Raw genomic sequence first — 12,557 nt, 5'->3', positions numbered from 1 at the left:
GCTTGGAAATACAAAACTGGGACATTGTCCCTCCAGGAGGTAGGGATGAGCCCGGCTTTAGGACCAACTCTGAGACTGAAGTGGGAGTTAGGTTTTGTTCTCAAGTTATAAATAGAATAGTCCTCAGGGTGCCTGTGTCACTCAGTTGGTTAATTGACTCGTAATTTCGGCTCAGGTCATGATCTTGGGGTTCTGGGATCAAGCCCCATGTCAGGCTCTGCACTGGACATGGAGCCTGCTTGAGATTCTTTCTCTCTCCATCTTTGCCCTCCTACCTTCTTGGGCTTGCTCTTGCTCAAAAATACATACATACATACATACATACATACTATATTTAAAAAATAGAGTGGTCCTCTCTCATTAACCATGAATTCTCTACAGTTAATCTCCATTCATGGATTCTTCAGTCATCAGTAATACTCTATTAATGTAGCCACAGTTACACATGAAGCCATATGTTTAAAGAGCACAATGACAGTCTTTAGTTTCCTGTATTTCCTCCAAATCTTTTGATTCTTACCAAGTTCAGCCCCTGAATTTGTCAAAATATGGCTTTCTATTCTGCTATGTTAAAGACTCTCCTGTGGCAGAAATATCTGTGTACGGGGAGTCAAGAAATTGGCATTGCTACTGACTCTGCACGGTTATCTGTTGGGAAGCTTTTGGTTGCAAATGACAGAAGAGCCATTTCACGCATCTACATGACAGAGGACATGTAGTAGCCTGGGCAGTGGGTCCTAGCTGGACCTGCCCGCTCTTTCTTTAATGCTCATCCTTCGCTATAGAAGCCGACCCACGGGGTCAGTCCCATTCACACCACAGGACTGGAATTTTGGAGTGCCGTTGAACAGTGGCAAGGAAGCTACCCATGTGCCCTAAATCCCTTTGCTTCTTCGGGCTTCATTTGCCTCATTTAATTAGGGGCTCATCCGACACCATTAGTAAAGTCCTTCCCAAGAGTAACCTTTAAGATTTTATTTTCTGTTTACATTAATTGGTTTTGGTAATGAATAAACAAATCTTTTCTGGCCAGTGCTGTCAGGCCCAGAATGTAATTAGTAAATAAATAGCTCTGTGTAGATTAAATGATAAGTCAGGGCAGTCAGCCTTAAGTGACTTTCTTCCTACTCATGAGTTGTAGATTTTGATCTAGAAAAATGAGCCATGGAGGATGTGAGGGAGGAGCCCTGGAATGTGGTTCATGAAACCTGCTCTGATTTAGGAAGCCCCTGACTTAGGAAGCATATCTGCATAGCAAATGCAAGTTGGTGGTTCATTCGCAGTAGATCCAGGAAGGTCTGCGCAGGGCTTAGCATAAGCATTGGAGGCTTTGCTGTGATGCTGGCATCACAAGGAAGCTGAGAGGTTGAATTCAGATCTAGAGGGAGGTGCTGTTGGCAGAAGCCAGAGGGACTTTAAATGGCAGTGGAATCAGATCCTTGGGATAGCTGAAACCACAGACCTCAACTTTCTCCTTCATCCACTTCTTCCAAAGTCTTTGGCTATAGCCTTGAGACGGGTGTCCAGTTGTGGCACCAGATGAGCTTTCAAGGAAGCATATGGAGGTGGTTCATGACGGAATGAACCCCTCGGCCTTGGTACCCAAACGTGAAGATGCTGCAGGTGCTGGAGATGGGAGTGAGCTGCTGGAGCCTGTTTCCTCCACTTCGCCAGTGCCCGGGACTGTGCGGAGACTCCAAGCACCTGTAGGGCACAGGGGTGCCTCTGTAGGGAGTCTGTAGGGGGTCTCATCCTTCTGTCCAGGATCTGGGGGAAAAGGTTAATCTGATTGGTAGTACAGTCAGTAGATTTTCATGGCGACTTGATTTTGGAATGTATTTATAGAGTTGGCAAAGGATGGTCTGTGCCTCGATCTACTTCTCTGTACTTCAGCTTTTGGAAGATAGTTCTGGTGTGGTGGTCAGTCGTGTTTCTAAACTGGCAGGCAATAACTAGCTAGCTCAGTGTGCAAAGGGCAAAAGACACAGTTCGAAAATGGTTTCTGGTGAAATGGAGGCGTTAGCTGGAAGTGAAACTACCAGAGCTCCATCCCAGGGGTTGTAGCAATTGGAGAAAGGTTCATTTGTTGGCCTGGGGAGGGTAGATTGTTCTTTGAGTTGTGTAATGGGCCCCTCAGTAGCAGCTTGTTCCTTCTGAGGGTCCACCCAAATGGAAGGTGGGGAGAGACTTGGAGTTTCAGTCCTGGCCCCTGGAGCCGTCACTGCTGTGGGTTATTTGTTGTTGTTGTTTTCATAATCGTCATGCTTTCTGATTCAGATAGGAGCACAGCGCTGTTGTACCACCTTTGCCCTGGATATTTTAGAATTCGTAGATATGCTTGTCTGTTCCATGAATGGTGTCCATGTTCTCTGCAAGCGTCAGGAGCTGCACCTGGGCATAGAGAGAAGGGGGCATCATGGTTAGTGGCCCATTATGCAAAATGCTATGCAAAACCCAGATCAAACAATCCCCCAAAAATCTCTGACGGAGAAGCCCAGGAGGTAGATTGCAAACAGCAAGGTACATTTCTGTGATCTTGGAAATTAGGCACAGAGAGGATGAAGAGGTTAGAGAACGCAGCGGTGCAGGGAGTGTGCTCTGCGGGCCCCAACCGCGCAGGGACTCGCCTTTCCAGCTCACCGCAACAAGCACCGCTGGCAGATGCCTTAATTTCTTTCAGCCCAGTGTCCTCGTCTGTAAGAGGATGACCGCGCCTCCGTCCCTCCTAAAGGTGAGTGGAAGGAAGAAATAAATAATGCTGGCAAAGCTCCAAGCGAGTAGGAAGCACGGGGGAGCTTTGGGCACTATGTATGTTTTATCACTCTCAGGGTTGCCGTAATTGGGTAGTTCGTGTTCACTGTTTTGGCTGTCGCTGGGCAGGTGCCTTGAACATCTGCAGGCAGAATTAACATTACCTTTGGTCCTCCCTCAGGGGGAAGATAGAGACTAGGGCCGTCCCTCTGTGTGTGTGTGTGTGTGTGTGTGTGTGTGTGTGTAGCAGCTGGGAACCAGCCATGTTTCCCACCCATGAAGGAGAGGCAAGCTCCGTCTGGCAGACACGTTACCAACATGTGGCTAGATTTCCAAGCAATACTTTGTCCACACCTTTGTACCAGAGAGCTGACAGGAATTGAGTTCGTGGAGGGATATAGAACAGCCGAGCCTCCCCTAGGATACCATTTTAGGTTTATCCATGTCTTTGGTTGGAATTGGGGTTTTGCACGTTGTTTGATTAAGACAACAACAACAACAAAAACAACCCCAGAGCAACACTGCACCAAGGACCAAGAGAATGGCTTCTGAGTAGATACAGAAACGTGGATTAAAAAATCATGCCAAACACGTGAAGACCAACCAGATTGCGTCGGTAGGAGGCAAAGTACTTTGCTATAAATATTGCAGGACTCTTCTTTCTCTACTTAAAAGAAAAATTGCTTTGCATTTCAGACGACAGAAATGGCTGGACAAGCCTTTAGTTCATGTGCAAGAAACTGTGAAAACATTGTGAAAGATTTTCCTAAAATGGAGACGGAGCTTGGCCCAGTCTGGGGTTGAAGTTAAAGCCCTTGTCTCGATTTGCCTTCTGTGCATTATTTCTCATACGTTATGCAAGATTCCCCAAGCCCCGGACCATTCATTTTTTTTTTTTCCCTGTAATCTCGAGGTGTGCACAGGGTACAACTCAGCCTCAGACCTCTGTGCTTTCACTTTTGGTTAGTCAGAACCTCCATCTGGAGGGATTTGAATATGAGCGTTTTCTGTGGCTTTTCTGTGGCTCCTTTTCAAAGTATTCAAAGCAGTTTAAAAATACAGAATGTTCAGCGATCTGACCAAGAGCTAATGTAAGTACTTATTTGGGGACTATTTTTAAAAGATCTACTAGGGCAGGTCGGAAACTCTTCACTCTGCCTCTGTCTTGGAAATAGCCACTGAGATGAAAAAAAGGTTTGAAAAACAGGAGACTCCTTCTCTGCAGTCATAATGCTTTCCGGAGTGACAGGAGTAGCAAAGAGTGTGGTCTAGAAAAACAGAAGAGCTGCAATTCTATCTTTAATATTAAACAGGAAACTGAGCAGAGGGGAGCCCTCAGCAACATGGTGGGTTTTCAGCAAATCTGTCGCCGGGTTTGTCCATCATGACAAAATCAGAGAACTTTGATTTTTTTAATTTTTAAATTTTTTATTATTTTTATTTATTTATTATATTATATATATATATATATTTTTTTTTTTTTTTGGAGAACTTTGATTTTGTTAAGATGGCGAGTGTTCATGAAATTCTTCACCAAAATGTGACCCCTGGAAGCAGGTTCTGTGTTGTAGGGTTTTGAAGCAACCAACCCTTTTCCACCAGAGCCAAAGGAAATTTGGAAGCAAATTGAAAAACCTCTCAAAGAGTAGAAAATGCTCTGCACTTGTGTTTCGCCTTTGTGCGGGGCTGTCACTCACCCAAATGTGCATATGAATATTCTTTCCGAAGACCTGGGCTTCATTTTAAGGTCAGCCTTCAATTTCTAGAGAATATAATTTGCTGCTATTTTTAGAGCATCATGATTGCTCATAATAACTAATGGAAAAAAAAAAAGACTCAACAGAGAAATAAATGTGTACCAGCTGTGTCTGCTTAAACTTGATTAAAGGCAGTAAAAAAAAGTAAACAGAAGAATGAATGTGACAATAGACAAGGGAGAGACGAGTAGCCCTCTCACTGGGAAAAGTTTTGCAGACCTAACTCGTTCGACTTCGGAGGCTGGCGATGTTTAAAGTTTACTTTACTGTTTGTCTTGAGTGGGATCAGTGTTGTAGTGAATAATTTATAGCCAGCATGAATGAGCTCATTAGTCACCTTTTCAGACTTTAAATGAGTTTTGTGGTTGTCATTACTCGAGCCTTCTGTTCAGCCGCCGAGCAGAATGACAGTTTGGCAGTTGGCTGCCTTGTCGTCGGGCAGCCTGCTCCCCTTCAGGTCTGCGTTGCTTTTGTATTTCATTGAAACCTTTCCTTTCTATCCCCGGGCTGGTCCGGGGACTCTCACATTTCAGATGCCTTTTGCACCCCCAGCTTAAATGAGAAGTTTTTCATGGATTTAAAAAAAAAAATCTTTCAGTTGCGTCTGCCACAGAGAATGAAGTGGATGGAGAGAGCTTTTTCCAGCAACTGCTGTGTATTATTCTCTTTGTGCTCGGTTTGATATTCAAGTTATTCATCCAGCAAGCTGGGGAGTCCTTGTGCGGGGGCTGAGCCAGCGCTCACATGGTGGCAGGCATTGCCGGCCAGGGGACTGTCGCTGGAGTGTAGAGGGTGAAGGATGGTTCCACCTCTGCCCTCCAGGGTTTGCATTTTGACAGTCCTGAACGTCAGTATGATGGGGATGGGTGTGGATGAAGAGACTTACTTCAGAAAATCTGCCAGGCCAGATTTCCAGGGCCAAGGAAAGCCATGCTTTTCCTGCAGAGGGATGGATAAGATGACCTTTCAGGATCACAGCCAACTGGGGGGGTCCAGATCATGGGGGTTGACCGTGCCTTCTTCCTCAACTCCGCGTCTTCCTGGTCCAAAGCATTGAGAGAAAGCAAACTGTTGCAGCTGCCTGCGCACCGTGCTTTTGGAGACTTGCCTGGGAGGCTGGTATGTGAGGAAGACGAGCCTGGGCATGCCAGTGGCAGGTGGGATTTCTTTGGAACGGATGTCGTGAGGTTCATCCCTCCCTTTGAACCTGGCCTGGGCAGCCTCCGGAGAGCTCTGACGTCCACTCCCTGGGACCGGACTCCGTCCGGAAGTCCAGGACGGTATGGCATGCCCACCTTGGTCCTCGGGTAGCCTCTGCTGGCACTCAAGGGGCATGGAAGCCTGCCCGGGTGTCTCAGCCAATGGCCTGGACCTCTGTCCTGCGGGCTCTTTGACGTTTGCTATGAGCAACAGGCACTAATGGCTGCCATCACCAACGTGGGCAGCACCCCCTTCCGGGATCCATATTGTTAGACAGCTGGCCTAGCACGGTGTGAGGCATGTAGGAAAGATGCTCAGTATTCCTCTCTGGAAGAAATGCCAACTTAAAAAGGATGCCTGGTTGTTTGGGGGCCAGATCTTTGAAGCCAGTGACAGTCACGTGTCTTCGGGCTTGAGGGAATTAGGTGTTACTGGTGCACCCCCAGAAAGACAGCGGTCCATTTGGCCTCCTCCTTCTCAGCCCCCACCCCTCGTGAAGCTGAGCGCTCAGCATGCACTCGTGCCTCACAATTTACGGGCACGTTTTGCTTGCCCCTGAATCAAAAATATTAAAGGCACATGAGAGGCTATTTGGGAAAGGAGTGAGGGTTTCAAAGCAGAGAGTGTCGGTGAACTGCACTATCTGATAGAGTATAACAGACTTCAGCTTTGGCAGTCGTAATAAATTGAAAAGTTGCTAATTCCCCAAAAGGAATTTGGTACAGCAGGGAAATAATATTGGCAATATCTTAATCTATGCAATGTTTCCCAGAGACACCGTTGAATTTGCAGTTTTTACTTTTGTTTCAAAAAGACAGTCTTCAAGAGAAGAATTGATTGTCCTCTTTCACATCCTTCTGCAAAAGTAAAACGAGAGAAGTTCCTTCTTGGCATGGTTCACACTTTGGCAGACTTAGCAACTGAAACCCACGAGACCGTGGTACTTGGTGTACTCGGTGAACGGAGGAAAACAATAAGAGCTCTTCAGAACTTTGGAGGAGGAGAAGGTTGATGATGCTACTTTTCTTTGACTAATCTGTGTAGTTATTAGATGCCAGCTTGAGAGAGCAATAAAAAGAAGCATTTTTTTTTTCGCTTAAGCGATCGATATTTTTGATTACCGCTGAGCCGCATGCTATGAGCAGAAGAGAAGTAGAAGGCAGGGTCCTTGCCTCTCAAGGCACTTACAATTTGTTTGATGCTCAGTATCTAGTTGATTTATTTTTTATTACAAAGGTACACCATGCCATATTGATTATGACATAGAAGCTGAACTCTGGCTCTTTGCAAGTGGTACCTTTTCATTCAGGTTAAAAGTCCCTTTTTTCCTTCCTTCTCCCTTATTTGCTGCTCATGGTTTTTCCTCTCTTGAACCCCACCACTCCTTTCCTTCATGTCCTTGACCTCCAGGGGTTCTCCAAGAAGAATTCAGATACTCTGGATTGATCGGAAGCTCCTCTTGGTTCCTACCTGGAACACGGCTCCAAACTCTGGAGCCAAGGCGTAGGGTTTCAAATCCCAGCCTTATCACTTATGAGCTGTGTGTCCTTAGGCAGGTGGCTAAACCTCTCTGTGCTTCAGGTTCCTCATGTATAATGGGGGCATAATAATAGTACCCTCCTCCCATGGTCACTGTGAGGCCAAAATGAGTGAATATTTGCCAAGCGTAAGGATGTGGTCTGGCACCAAGTAAGTACTGTGTAAGTGTTTGTTAAATCTGGTCGGCCATTATTCATGTATTCCATAGTTGCAGATTCATGTACTTGCTAAAAATTATTTGTAACCCTCCAATTAATAAATACTCGTTGTGCTTTTAGGGCCATTTGTCGACATGTGCAGAGTGGCCAAAAATTTGAATTGCCTAATGCACACATTCCCAGCTTAGATCTAATAGGGCGACGTTCTGGTGCAAACAAGTTTCAGTTCTCATACCATAAACAAGTGTCCGTCCTGTGGTCTGTTCTGTACTCCGCTTTTTGTGCTTTTTTATTGGTGATTTTCCTGTTTAAAACGGCACCATGGGGCACCTGGGTGGCTCCGTTGGTTAAGCATCTGCCTTTGGCTCAGGCTCTCTGCTTCTCCCTCCCCCTGCTCACGTATGCACTCTCTCTCTGTCTGTCTCTCTCGTCCTCTCCCTTTCAAATAAACAAAATCTTTAAAGTTTTTTTCTTAAAGATTTAATTTATTTATTTGACAGAGAGAGATCACAAGTAGGCAGAGAGGCAGGCAGTGAGAGAGGAGGAGGCAGGCTCCCCTCTGAGCAGAGAGCCTGATGCTGGGCTTGATCCCAGGACCCTGGGATCATGACCTGAGCCGAAGGCAGAGGCTTTAGCCCACTGAGTTACCCAGGTGCCCCTCAAATAAACAAAATCTTAAAAAATAAATAAAGAAAGGGCGCCTGGGTGGCTCAGTGGGTTAAGCCTATGCCTTCGGCTCAGCTCAGGTAAGGATCCCAGAGTCCTGGGATCAAGCCCCACATCGGGCTTTCTGCTCAGCAGGGAGCCTGCCTTCTCCTCTCTCACTACCTGCCTCTCTGCCCACTTGTGATCTCTCTCTGTCAAATAAATAAAAATCTTTAAGTAAGTAAATAAATAAATAAAGGAGCACCTGGGTGGCTCAGCCATTAAGCGTCTGCCTTTGGCTCAAGTCGTGATCCCAGGGTCCTGAGATGGAGCCCCGTATCAGAATCCCTGATTGGCAGGAAGCCTGCTTCTCCCTCTTCCACTCCCCCTGCTTGTGTTCCCTTTCTCGCTGTGTCTCTCTCTGTCAAATAAATAAACAAATAAATAAATAAATAAATAAAATCTTAATAAAATAAATGGCACCCAGTCCTAGTGTGAAGTGTTCCGTGTTGCTGAGCCCACGAAGGCTTACTGCCTTGTGGAGAATATGCAGAAGCCTTGTTAGAGAATCTTGATTCAGACATGAGTTACAGAACTGCTGGCCGTGAGTTCAGTGTTAAGGAATCAACGGTATATATTAAATAAGGTGTCTTTAGGTGGAAATACAGTAAAACATGGTTATATATTCATCAGTTAACAAAAATGCTGTCACCAGCAGCTCGCAGGAACCTGACTCTGTGTTTCCCCTGGGAGCAGTAGTTCAATGTTTGCTAATTCCTTGTTTGTGGAGACTTCATAGAACATAACTTCCCCAAGGAATGACATTCCACTATAGATAAATGGGGTCCGGGAGCTCAGAGTGGGAGCTCAGAGCTCTGCCTTTTTTAGAGCAGGCTTCTGACTGCCCGGAGGACCCCTCGGAAGGTGGGAAAAGCAGAAGTAATTCTGGCCACATGGAGTGCCTCAGCTGGGCACAGATTTTTCTATCAGATTTGGAAAAAATATATAATAAGATATAACCACATCTGGTCTTTTATAAGCACAAATTGTTAGAGATCAATCTGAAAAGAGGGAGTAAATCTTCGCCCTCCCCCACAAATTCTTTTTTAATTTTTATTATTTTTTTATTTTTTATTTTATTTTTTTATTTTATATTTTTTATCTCCCCCATAAATTCTTAATTCAAGAGTATTTTCCCTTATCTTTGGACCTGTGTAGGAGTTTGTATAGAAAGTTTGATACTAAAAACCTATCAATTGAAAGCCTTCTTACAACCAGTCAGTAGACACCATAACACAAGGTACAATGTGTGTTATACTTGGCGATTCTCCTGTTTGCTCAGAGCACCAGCCTTTTCAGAAAGGAATCATTTTGTTACTTCTGATTGAAAAGATCACAAGATACTTAAACTTGCTTCTCCAATGCGTTTATTCCCCCCCCCCACTCTTTCTTTATGAAATGTTTGCAAATTGATTCACACATCTAGGATAGGAGAACGTGAAAATGATTCTGAATAAGGAGGGCTTCACTGAAAATGACCCGAAAATCCAAATGGGAGGGAACAAAGGGAGCATGGGGCCAGCGTGGGCCACAGCACATAATATGCCTGCAGCCTCTCACTGAAGCAGTTTCTGAGTTTTTGTGATTTTTTTTGTTTTATTTTATTTTTTTTCCTATTTTTAATTTTTTTTTAATTTTTTATAAACATATATTTTTTTCCCCAGGGGTACAGGTCTGTTGAGTTTTTGTGATTTTATTTTATTATTATTTTTTAAAGATTTTATTTATTTATACAGAGAGAGACACAGTGAGAGAGGGAATACAAACAGGGGGAGTAGGAGAGGGAGAAGCAGGCCTCCCGCTGAGGAGAGAGCCAGATGAGGGGCTGGATCCCAGGACCCTGGGATCATGACCTGAGCTGAAGGCTTAACAACTGAGCCACCCAGGCACCCCCTGAGTTTTCGTGATTTTAAACAGTGCCCCAGCAAACCCTCCTAGATACAATGTTGCATATTCTGGTGCACGTTTCCAGTAAGTACTGACTGAGTATCCTCTGTGTGTGTCAGGTGCTGGTAACTGTAGGAAACCCAGCGGATCACTGGATCATGGGGGTCATCAGTCTGTTGGGCAAGTTAATGGTCTTGTGAGAGAAACTCCCTAGGACAAATTCCTAGAAGTTGGAAAATTAGGGTGTGTGGCTGGGTTCACGAAGTTGTCCTTGAACAGCTGTACCAAGTCAACTTCTTCCTGAACCCTGGACAACAGTGATGTGGTTCGTCCTTTTCAGTCTGTGTCAATCTGTTAGATGAAATGAGGTATCATAATTGTTTGAATTTACATTTCTTGTTTTTTAATGAGGTGGGTATAGTCATCATTTTTCTTTCTCTTTTGGTGAATTTACCCCTTTTCTCATTAGGGCGATACTTTTTTTTTTTTCCCCCTCTCATTGAGTTGTTAGTGTTCTAAATTTAAATTATTAACCCCTTTTCCTACATATGGCAAATCTTCATTTTTTAAAAAAGATTTTATTTATTTATTTGACAGAGAGAGAAAGATCACAAGTAGGGAGAGAGGCAGGCAGAGAGAGAGGGGGATGCAGGCTCCCCGCTGAGCAGAAAGCCCGATGTGGGGCCCAATCCCAGGACCCTGAGATCATGACCTGAGCTGAAGGCAGTGGCTTAACCCACTGAGCCATCCAGGTGCCCCACTTCCTCATTTTTTAATCTATCTTTCTGCTTGATTTATAGGACCTTGGCCCTACACACAAATTTTAAATTGGTATGCAGTCAACTATATCCATATTTTCCTTTTAATTTATCTACTTAACAAAAGTGGTGCTGAGTGCCAGGGCTATGTGTGTTTTAATACTAATTCATTTGATCTTCATCAGAACCCTATGAGAGGGGCACCTGGGTGGCTCAGTGGGTTAAGCCGCTGCCTTCAGCTCAGGTCATGATCTCAGGGTCCTGGGATCGAGTTCCGCATCGGGCTCTCTGCTCAGCAGGGAGCCTGCTTCCCTCTCTCTCTGCCTGCCTCTCTGCCTACTTGTGATCTCTGTCTGTCAAATAAATAAATAATTTTCTCTCTGTCAAATAAATAAATAAAATCTTTAAAAAAAAAAAAAAAAAAAGAACCCTATGAGAGGGCCTTGCTAGCATTCTACCTCCTTACCCACCTTTTCTCAAGATGAGCAAACTAGGTGGAGAGAAAGAAGTTAAGCACGTTGACTAAGGTTACCCAGCTAGTAAGTGGTTAAGGGACATCCGGAACCTGGTCCCAGATGTTCGGCCAGCCATCAGGCTACACCTCCTCCAGCCACGGTGTTTTGGTGTGTGTGTGTGTGTTATGTATAGTCGCTTCGTAAATTCTCCCCAAGTCTCCTGGGTCCTTGAGGGCAAGAGCTGCCCCTTCTGTTTCTCCAGGTTCCTTCCTGGTCCCCTTCATGCAGTCCTGGGCATGGAGCAGCTAGATGCTTCATAAATACTTGTCAACTGAAGACATTGATTAAATCTGGATTCTGGATGATTCCCTCACACTTGTGTTTCTGCTCAAAGAGGAGCTGACAGGTTCTGGGTCTCTGTGTTTCCTCCAGCAGGAGACTTGAGAAGCTGGAGTTTGGTGAGAGCACCTGAGGGAGTGAGCTTCACCTCACCCATTTGACCGTCTTTTCCCTTATCACACATGCCTCCTTCCTTCTTCAAAGAAGCCTCCTGGCTCTGTTCCCTCCTGGAGAAAGTTGAAGAAGCCTTTTCCCAGGCTACACCCTTCAGAACCTGTCATGTAAACACCAAGAATGCACAAGGGGAAAACCAAGAGAGGATGGCAGGCAAGGGCCAAGATGCCGGAGCAAACCTTAAAAGTCTCCAAGAGTGGAGGGCCTTCCAGACGTGATGCTGGGTCTTCTCCTCCTTCTGCACTCAAGGGAAGGGAGCAGCTTTTCTACCATGACCAACAGCATTCTTACATATTATCTCTAAGACACTTAGTCCAACCGGTGATTCAGGGGTTTTCTTTGATCATAATCGTCCCTTCTTTTCTCATACTTGACAATCTCTCTTTGTTTTTCCTTTGAAGGCTTTCATACAGTCATTTTTTTCCAGTCTTGCTGACTCTTCTGTAGTCCTTGGGTCTCGAAGTATGGTCCCTCAACCAGCAGCAGCGTCCCTGGGAGCTTGTTAGAGATGTAAATTATCAGGCCACAGCCCCAATCTATTGAATCAGAAACTGGGGGTGGGGGCCAGCAATTTTAATACAGGTCATTTTGCTGCACAGTCAAGGCTGAGAACCACTGCTGTAATGTGGTGTAATGGTGCTTATGGTCAAAAATTTGGAATATAATAGACACATGTGAAAGAAGCAGGCCAAAAAATTTACCCCATAACTCTGCTGCTCAGAGGGCTAAGATATTTTGATATCTTAGCATATTTTATAATTTTTTTAAAAGCCATTCAAAAAAAGTCCTTGTTACCTTTTATGTGGATAGTGGCCTTGCTTTCTCAGTAGTTCT

The 12,557-nt window shown here is 44.9% G+C and overlaps 1 protein-coding gene across 17 annotated transcripts in view; it reads left to right on the top strand.

Moving 5' to 3' along the window:
- Positions 1-12,557, top strand: part of FOXN3 (forkhead box N3) — a 400,355-nt gene that overhangs the window by 154,293 nt on the left and 233,505 nt on the right. Inside the window, exon 1 of one of the 17 annotated variants that reach the window (XM_082733892.1) lies at positions 2,094-2,731. The exons of 11 other annotated variants lie outside the window; for them this stretch is intronic. The gene's annotated coding sequence lies outside the window, so the exon portion shown is untranslated. Of the gene's footprint in view, positions 1-2,093; positions 2,732-3,587; positions 3,843-12,557 lie in introns of those variants that run through there. 5 more of the 17 variants (XM_082733902.1, XM_082733887.1, XM_082733889.1 and 2 more) reach the window with 5 other exon arrangements.

This window comes from Mustela nivalis (assembly GCF_964662115.1).
Source record: "Mustela nivalis genome assembly, chromosome: 6".
Taxonomy (NCBI): Eukaryota; Metazoa; Chordata; class Mammalia; order Carnivora; family Mustelidae; genus Mustela; species Mustela nivalis.
This window is presented reverse-complemented; position numbering and strand designations above follow the sequence as displayed.